The 10221-nt window shown below is 40.8% G+C and overlaps 1 protein-coding gene across 2 annotated transcripts in view; it reads right to left on the bottom strand.

The window, feature by feature from the left end:
- Nucleotides 1-9944, bottom strand: part of camkvb (CaM kinase-like vesicle-associated b) — a 39786-nt gene extending 29842 nt beyond the window's left edge. For both annotated transcript variants that reach the window (XM_077003371.1, XM_077003390.1), the window contains exon 1: nt 9727-9944. The gene's annotated coding sequence lies outside the window, so the exon portion shown is untranslated. The remainder of the gene's footprint in view (nt 1-9726) is intronic.
- Between the last annotated feature and the right edge of the window lie 277 nt (nt 9945-10221).

Raw genomic sequence — 10221 nt, 5'->3', positions numbered from 1 at the left:
GGCTGTCTGCCTCAACACATCAACTATATGATGATTTTCTGGATGATTTTCAACGGGTGATAAATCCAGTCACTTCTCACTGCCCCGCTGATCACATCAGTCTTTCACCCAGGTCACCCCATCACACCACCCCAAACCACAATCACAACACAACAATCATATTGCTTCAGTTATACATGAGAGTCAGACTGTATCACAACAAAATGGCTTCCTATGTTTTTTACAGAAAGCATTACATGCTATTGCATCACAAAATATGGCCCACTAAAACAAAGGACAAATAGGACTGTGTTAATTAAGCATTTCAGGAAAACCTTTAATGAGGTTCTAGAATTCTAGAATTTGACAGTCCTATTTGATTGGGCTGTCGACACCCTTGTGTCATCACCAATAGGGCCCCTGGGTAAGTGATATTCCGTCCACAGTCATGTGACTGCAGTTGTTTAACCCTTCATTTGCCAGTAGTAGCACTAGTAGTGGAGTGGGGAAAATGGGACTCACAGCTATGAGAAGGGAGGTCTGGTGCCTGCGTTGATCACTGCCCACGCTCTCATGGCCAGGGCCAGACAAACAAAGGTCCAGGGCCAATCATGCAAGTTTAATGAAAATGGATTTTTGTTTTTGTTCATCCTTGAACCAGAGAGAGAGAGAGACAGAGGGACAGAGAAGGATTATCTGGGTTGTGGATCACTTCATGCTCTTGTGTCTTGTGTTTCACCTGTTTGTATTGGTCAAATTAAATCGCACCATATGTTGACAGATATTTGATCAAAATCAGGATTAAAACTAATAATTTACATCGATGTTTTCACTTGTTGCTCTTTATATATCAGTGGTGATTCTTATTTCTCACTCTCTCTTTCTCTCTCTACCTCAGATAAAGTTATGGATGGAGCAAGCATGTAAAATGCAGAAACTCAAAGGAGGAAGCCAGTGCCAAAGAAATGTGTTCTGCTGAGAGACTGGAAATCATATGATGGAGAACTAATGTGGGAAAGAAGAACAACGAAGAAGCAATCACACATTACATTTTAATCAGCAGTCGACGGAACTTCTCCACAAAATCTCCAGTGATGAATTAACACCTACAGTGATGAATTAATACCTATAGTGTTGAAATTAACACTTTCAGTGATGAATTAACACCTACGCTCTGTATTTAATTCCTGCTGGATACAAATGAGCATTGTAAACGTTAATTAGGTGCTGGTTTTACTTCACTGTTTTTTGGGGGGTTCTTTTCGAATCATAGTCACAGGGGTAATTTAACAGTAATTCAGCGGGTGGTGTTGTATGGTTTCTTGAAGCTGAGCTATGCATCTTAGCCATCTTGCTGTATTCCCCAACTCTGAGCTTAAAACCCTGCTGTCTCCACGTTCACTCAAAGCAGCACCCTGACTGATCTGTCTTTGTACTTTCTTTTCCAGAGCTGGTCTTTCTCTCGCATGACAACCACTTCTTCTACCTGAAAGCAGCTGTCAACTGCTAGCAACCGCTAGCAACGCTGAGGTCCTATCAATTTCGGTGACTAACTGTGCCGCATTAATACGGAACTTTCGAGGTAATATGCAACTTTGCCACCTAGCTGTCCTCAGAAAACTCTCCTCTGGCAGTGAGAATCCCCGTGTGACAATGAAAAATGCCATGAAAGTGCTTTTCAGTGCAGAACTCTCACCTCTGAGAGCTCGTTGGAACACTAGGTGCCTCTCCGAACTATGGTCTGGCTTCAGAATCCAAGTATTTCAGCACAGGATAGGATCGCTCCCAGGATCAAGTGATTACTGATTAGGGCTTTGGCTCCTAGCTACAGCATTAAAGATGAGAGCTGGCAAGAGATTCTTCTTTCTCAGTGGGTTTTTAAGCACAAGTCCACCCAGCAAATATCACAAGTACTATGTAACATAGAATGTTTTATTCATAATGAGTAATGTTAGAAATTTAACCTGAAGTAGTCTTTAATCCTTTCCCTTACTTTCAAATACAACAGAAATAGAACAGAAATAAAGATAAAGAAAATTAAGTAATCAGTTAGCAATTAATCATCAGTGGCAGAGAGATTACACCAACTCACCAACGTCAAGAGTTAAAATCACCTGAACCACACCACAACCGATTCAGCAATGACATGAAAATGTCCGCCTTGGCAGCATGATTCAATACCGAGGTGAAATATTAATCCATTTTTGATTTAAAATTCCCCTTCAAATTCGCTATTTGTGGAGGCTATCAGCTGGAGTAAAGCTTTGAAGCTTCTCAACACCACTACTACCCCTTTGAGGAAAATCTCTTCTTCTCTCTCTCTATCCCTCTTTCAGGCACACACATACACAGCCCTCTTATTTTGACTCTCGAAAGTTTTTTTTTTTGACCTGTTGTGTATTTTTCGCTTGAAAATGGAGAGGATTGATGTTTCTCTACTTAACACTAAACAAATAACACTCAACACTTAACACTTGCACAGATTAGCCTTAATCATCAATAATAAACAACCAATAATAATCAAACAAGTGCCGAACCTTTAGCATCCTAAACTATGGTTTAGAAAACAAGGCAAGATGTAGCTTTTGTGAGTCTTTCCGCGTGAGCCTACTTACAAGCCACTTCATTAGAAACACCTCATATGTAAACTTTGCAGGGGTCTGCAGTCCGTCTGCTGCATGCTGTTTCAATCAGCCGTCCTTTAGGCCTTCATCAATGGCCTATTTTGCACTGCTATTGGCTGGATATTTTTGGCTGTCGGATCCCTCTCGATACGCCAGTGACACTGGCACTTGCAGAAACCCCAGCAACACTGCTAGGCCTGATAAGTGTGCACCAGCTCAACACCCACAACTATGCCGCTACCATGGTGCGTTCTCTCTCTCTTTCTCAATTCAATTCAATTCAATTCAATATAGCTTTATTAGCATGACTGTATAGGGTACAGTGTTGCCAAAGCATTACAGCAATGTTAACAATGACAATAACATTGACAAAGAACAAATAACAATAATAAAATAAAATATGATAACATTTAGGGAAAGTTATCATTTCAATTATTTACATTCACATTCTGAAGCTGAAGGGGGGGGGGGGGGGGGGGGGTCGTTTCCCACTGTCTCTCAGGCTGTGACATGCAGTTACATATTTAGCAGCGAGGGGGGCGCTGTGTCCCCCTCCTAGAATGATTTTTAGTTGTTCAGTTTGTGTTAATGTTTGGAAGTTTGGGATTATCTTTATGAATTTGTGTGTGTAAATTTCTCGTGTTCTCGTGAATTTTTCGCATTGTAGGAGGAAGTGCATCTCTGTCTCGACCTCACCTGTCGTACAGTGACCACACAGCCTCTGCTCTCTGGGCAGCCAGGACTGTTTATACCTGCCTCTCTCTACGGCCAGGCTGTGGTCACTGAGTCTGTACTTGGTCAGGATCTGTCTCTGCTTTGTATCTCTGAGAGTCAGGAGATACTCTTCCAATTCATACTCTATTTTTAGGGCCCGATAGCATTCAAGTTTGTTTTGAGTCCGAATTTCTTTCCCCCAATGTTCCAGATAATCCCTTTGACTGCGTTTGATGATGTGGTTAATGTTTAGTTTTGGGGTTAAAGCAGTGCTGGAACGAGGCTGTTGTCTGTTACTATCTGTTAGAGGGTTAATAAGCCTCAGAACCAGCTGACTGAGGGGGCTCTTCTCGGGGTTCAGTTCTTGGGTCTGTAACGTCTTAAAATCTTTCTCTCTCTCTCTCTCTCTCTCTCTCTCTCTCTCTCTCTCTCTCTCTCTCTCTCTCTCTCTCTCTTTTTCTCTCCCTCTCTCTCTTTCTGTGGAAACAGTTCCCCCCAGGCAAAATAAGCGATATGGCTGTTCAGTCCAAGTCAGGAGTTCTAAAGTGAAGAACAGCTCTTGATTCTGGTGTCGGTGTTCACTCTGCACATCCATAAGGCCCAGCAGCGCCATGCACTGAGGAGCACAGCGGCCTCACGCCGCAAAGCACCGAGAAGATGACTCACACTCTCACTGCTTCACACTTAGGTGTGTGCAGTGTTTTATTTAGGGGAGTACCTAAAAGCGTGACAGACAGGCTCGGCGAGGAGAGCGTGTCGCCAAGCTAGCAGCACGCAGCAGATAGACGGGTCTTCCGTCTCGTTGCGCCACTGACAGCTTGCATTAAAATAGATTTCAAAAGCTTTTCAAAATCTGCTTCGCATTCAAAGATCACCCCCAAAGTACTGAAGATGCATTTTTGTAATGAACATTCTGAGAGTGGAGGAAAGTACTGAACATGATGTATTTATATGCGAGTGTTGCCCAAGTGTCACATGGCACCTAATGCCAGTGTTAACAACAGCTCAGAAGATTTTCTTCAGCATTTAAATAGCATTTACTGATTTAATGACCTGCTAACATTAACAGTTTTAGCTAAGTGCAACTGTGCTCTTATCATTTTCCTTATTGCATTTTTACATGTATTTGACATAATAACCACATTTTATTTCCTAATAAATGACTCTTATTTTACATTTTTTGTTGTGTTATTTATTCGTGTTGTTCCTATTTGAGTTTATTTGAATGTTTCATACGGCTTCCTATTTGTCTTGATTTATTTTTATTTTCTATCCCAGATGTACTGTAAAGCACTTTGAGCTGCATTTGAAATGAATGAAAGGTGCTATAAAAAAGCATCTCTCTCTCTCTCTCTCTATCTTTCTCTCTCTCTCTCTCTCACACACACACACACACACACACACACACACACACACACACACACACACACAAGAAGTAAACCTCAAGACCTAATATAATGTTGGTTGCGAATAACGCCGTTAAAAAAAAGGCATTAGGTAACAACGTCATTTTGTCAGTAACGGGATAATATAATTAATTACTTTTCCTGTCGTTACAACGTCGTTGACGTTATTGGTCATTAAAAGCGGTGCGTTACTATATATTGACATACTAACAGTAATGCGAGCGGACCGCTGCCCAGGCTAATGACGAGTAACAGATCTCGATAGGTCACAGTTCTCGGTGTAACACCTGTTTAACTTAACAAGTCAGTAAGCGATTGGCTAAGGCAGCGTTATGGTAGCCAATCAGAACCAGTGTTTTTACACGGTGCTGAAGCACATCATAAACACGACACAAACGGAGAAGAGGCAGAAATGGCAAGTCAGGAGCAAGCAGAAGAAAAATCAGCATTTTTAAGGTGGTGATATAAACATTATTTAAGAAAATACTTGCAGTTCCTGTTTGGGTATTTGATTTATTTAATTAAGAATAGAGGTTTTATTGTTAAGTTTACTTCTGTTGTGAACAAACGAGTTGTCTCAAGTTGAGAAAATTTAATTTTATTTGATAGATGTAAATGCACTTTATATAGTGTAACTGCTTACTTTTGCTTTTTTTTTTTTTTACACAAAGATTTGGGATTTTAAAGGATTTTATCTGTCTGTGGATGTGCAATAAACATCAAAAGTTAAACACCTTTCTGATCTACTCATTTCAACTGACTGTGAAAACTGCTTTTTCAAAAAATCCTTATTCATTGGCATATAACTTTTTTTTTACTGTAATGCAAATAGTTACTTTTCCTGGTAACAAGTTACTTTTATTATAGAGTAATTCAGTTACTAACTCAGTTATTTTTTTGAACAAGTAGTGAGTAACTATAACTAATTACTTTTTTTAAGTAACGTTCCCAACACTGATCCTCTCTGTTCTGGTGTAATCCATGGTAGTTCACATGTAAATGACTACATATTTAATCTCAAGTAAACCAATGGTTGTTTCAGTCTTCAGTCTGAGAGAGAGAGAGAAAGAGAGAGAGAGAGAGAGAGAGAGAGAGAGAAAGAGAGAGAGAGACTGATTTCCAGTATTCCAGAGCACGTATAACAGTTCTAAAGACAGTATTTTATCAGTTAAATTTATATCACAGTCACTGTGTTAGGTCACACACATTTTATCAGAACAGTTAATTTGTTGGTGTGAACATTTTTTGTTGTTGTTGGTTTTAACACAAGCACCAGGATTGCACTCAAAATTTCAGTATGCCTCTTAAATGAGAGATTACTAAAAATGTTGCAGAGGATATTCATCATCTGATATCTCTTTTCACCTCTTAATCATTTCGTAGGCGAGACTGACTAAGGCTAACCGTGAGTGTTAACCCTTCCATTTCCTGTGGGAGGACTGGGGGTTCTGGAAGTTAAGAAGCTGCTTTTAGCCAGTGAAAGCCAAAAGCTTCTCCCACTTGCACCATTAACCCTGCGACGCTTGTGCAAACTCTTTCACTCTGCCAGACACAAAGCTCGGGTGTCCTCAACACGTCCCGATGGACAGACATGTTCAACTCAGCTGGCGTTTCCTCCATAGTTTTTTTTTCCCATTTCCATGTCATTGCATTACCAAATCATTACATCCCCACTGAGAGGGGCCACTAGAGAATGTTGAGAGAAAACGATTAACTTCAGCTCTTACCTTTTGAGAAGCATGGTAGAAACAGAGAGAATGAGTTGTCGATGAGCTATCGACTCACATCCTTGACACCAAATGACTTGAGAAATGGCACTTGACAGAAGGAAGACCTGACAGTAAGGTTGCTAAGATCTCAAAGGGGCAAAACAGGGGAGGAGAGTGGGAGGCTATTTTACTAGGGAAACTTCATAGAGAACACATCCCCCACTCCTGATGGTTGGAGGGGACACTTGAATAGCCCATGCCACTGTATGCAGTAGTTGCCAAATACCTACAAACTTACAAACACCTGCCAGTGCCCACTACAGCAGAGCTGCTATGCCATGCAATGGTAAGTATGGTTAGTATGGATAGTTCATTAAATGGGCCAGCTATCTCACACATTTACAGATAACCATGAGATGAAATGTCTATACTGTCCATCAGGAAAAGGAAGCACTTGTTTTAGTCTTTTCATTTACCTTCAGGCTTTACTGCCTAATGGCAAAGTGCTGGACATATTCAGTATATATATAACCAGTCTGAATAAAAAATTATGTCATTAAAAAAAATGAAGAACACACATGCATACAGGTGTCCCATCCGTGCACACACGTGTCTGCCCCCTGTAGTTCAAACTGCAGTCCAGCTAAAAAAGCACCTGAAAACCTGTGTTCTCATACACTACTTGCTTGGTCTCTGACTGCTTGCACGAGATGCTCGAGAGAGCAGAGTGCACATCCACGCAGCTCAGAGGGCCGCTAATACGACGAAGTCCGCTAGACCCGTACGACTACCCAGGCTTCGGTGACTGGGAATGTTCAGACGGCTGCGCGGCATTCCCGTGACACCAACAAGTAACACAGACATGACTCGAAGGCACAGAATAAATCACCGTTTATGACCATTAAGTGCATCTGTGACATGAGTGACCATCTGGAATCACACCACTGCACATCACTGCAACACATCACTGGCAAATACACAGACATTCACAGCCATATCAATCAATTACTAATAGTTCAAATCCAAACCATTTTTTGTGTCTCTTCCATATGGGATTACATATTTGGGACATTTGGAAAACCATGTGTGAGTTTTCTTTTTACTTTGGAATTGAGATACTCTTTCTTCTACAAAACCACCTTCTGGAAGTGTAAAAGCCTGCTGACACCTTAGTTTTCATTGTGTATTAAATGTTTAATGTACCTGCAAAATCTGAAATGTATGTGAACACTGTGGTAAGCCATTTGGTACGGAGTCAGTCTTGGTCCCCAGGCAGTTGCGAAGGCCACCTATAGGTTCTCTTCTGTCATATGTGGGTGTGACATACCAGGAAACCTACAACTGACCTATTATCTACATAGTCTAGGAGACTATACGCCTGCTGGGTGTCCAAACATGGCTGAATGAATCACACATTGCAGCAAAGGCTGCGGTCTGCGGAGCACCTTATCATTTGCATCATGTAAAATTCAGTATTTCAGCAAACCACCTTCACCTCTATCATACGATCGCCTTCCACAGCCTAACATGTAAATGTAAATGTAAATGTACAAAATGTGAAATCATGTCGAAGTCCACTAGACATCATGTCACATGCAGTACAGTACATTACACACATAATATCTGGAAATATAAAAAGAAAACCCTGATTGTAGTGCACTGCTGCTAGCACATCACAAGCTCAAAATGAAGGTGAAATATAGAAAGTACAGTGAGCATCAGTGCAAGCAGTCTCAGGCTGATTTGGAGAGTGGATCTCTCTGGCTGGAGTTCAGGGTGTTCACGTGCCACCGGCAGCCAGAACAGACACTGAGCATACGGGAAGCTTGGATAATGAGGATATGACGACAGGCTGCGTTAAAGGAAGAGTTCAGCTGCTGTTAATTGGGCTAACGATGTGGAGCTAGATGAATCCAGCAATTAGCAATGTCACAATGACCACTTGGTTCTTGTCCTGTTAGTGTATAGTCACTGGTGGCCAACTTACTATGACTTGATAAATGAACTAACTACATATGTAATGATCGATGGGACGAAAGAAAGAACAGAAAAGTACTACCACCAAGCTACAAAATTCATCCAGGTATGTAATCTGTGATGGAAAAGCAACACAAAACCGATTAGACGTTTTGCAGTGACGTTCTTCCCCTATCCCTTGCCTTCATCCTAAAGCATCTAGATGAAATACATGACATAAATAATAGATTTAAATGGTTTGTTAGTTGGTGGAAGAGTGGTGATATTAATATTGCAAACGCATCATCATGGAAATTGAATAAAATGACACATATGATTAAAGTTCATTGCAACTTTGCGTACTCGATGCGTTCTCCATCACTCCGCGTTTGATCCCTGCTGCAGCGTCGAGCACGTCTGTTCATTCAGTCCAGTGACTCGAGTCATAGTGTACGTACACACTCCCGAGAATTCAGTCTTCACTTTGAAACAAAGACCATCAAGAAATACAAAACGCCTGAGTGCACTGCACAACTTGGGCATTCGAGATTTTCCGTCATGAAAACATTATCAAAATCTATCAGGGGAAATAATACAAAAATGCATAGTGAATAGATGCATAGTGGTTTTTTTCAAAAATAAAATGACGTTTTATTGTTAGGTTTTGGTAAGTGTTTCCCATCGATCTGTGGTGCGTAGTGATTCGTTCGATGCAAGTGGCGATTGAGTTTTAAACTGTACTACTTTCAACAAGTAGAGTAGTCGCAACTAAACCTAGAAAACATGTAGGCTGAGTTACAACTAACCAATACAAGAGAGTCGCTATAATCACCGATAACATTAAGTGAACGAATAGGACAGGCAGCGATATTTTGATAACCTAAATTATATCACTATTATGTAGCACGATAGTAGCAAGTCTTACCCGTAACATTAGCTAATATTCTAGTGTTTATATGATTACACATTTTAAAAGTCAAGAGTGAAGTTGGAGTCAGCACTGATATTCATGGTGCGTGATGCGAGCATTTTGCTGCAATGAATAGCTTATCTATTATTATCAAGAGATCTCGGTCCGAAGATTAAGTGTCTGTAGTGGTATTTAGTTTATCGTGGTGTAAATTAAGCTAATTATCGTTTCTTAATACACGTGTTTTTATAGCGCTATACTAATTGACAGTAGTTTTATAGCGATGAATTAGCTGAGAACTTTTAAAAATATATATTCGTTAACCAAAAGCTCAGATTCCCTTTCATTATTATACTTTTGAGTGCGAAGCTGCTTTAAGGACAAACGTTACGACCGAATCACTATGATATCCAATTTCGCAAACTTACTTTTGCAGTCGTGAGCAGTTGTTGAGTTCTTTCCAATGTCCCCAGTCCTCCCTCCAGAAGGCTGGGATTTGCTCAATTTTTATACTGATTGGCGAGTTTGACAGTTAATCTCAATACAGATGCGCTGGCAAATTCCTCCGTTGCTTTGCCATCTGTTGTGCGCGCTGCGATGCGCTCTGCCTCGACAGGGAAAAGATGCGCGAGAAGAAGCGCGCGGAGAGGACAATATGAGAGAGTGACGCCACGCGAATCTGTCCGTCATCTCCTAGGGGGCGGGGCTATCGACTACACGTCCACGCAAGAGCTTTATCGCTGAGTTTCTTGACGCTGCGAAACAGAAAGCGTATTACGCAGACGTTATCGCTGTTTAAATTTCAGCAAATCATTTATATTTACGCTATAAGTATTTTTTCGTTATTTGGCAAATTAAAAAACATGCCAACTATGCGACACTGTTTAATTTAAGCATCGTAATGTCCAATAATTAGACGGCGC

This window comes from Brachyhypopomus gauderio, chromosome 1 (genome assembly GCF_052324685.1).
Source record: "Brachyhypopomus gauderio isolate BG-103 chromosome 1, BGAUD_0.2, whole genome shotgun sequence".
In the NCBI taxonomy this organism is placed as follows: Eukaryota; Metazoa; Chordata; class Actinopteri; order Gymnotiformes; family Hypopomidae; genus Brachyhypopomus; species Brachyhypopomus gauderio.
This window is presented reverse-complemented; position numbering and strand designations above follow the sequence as displayed.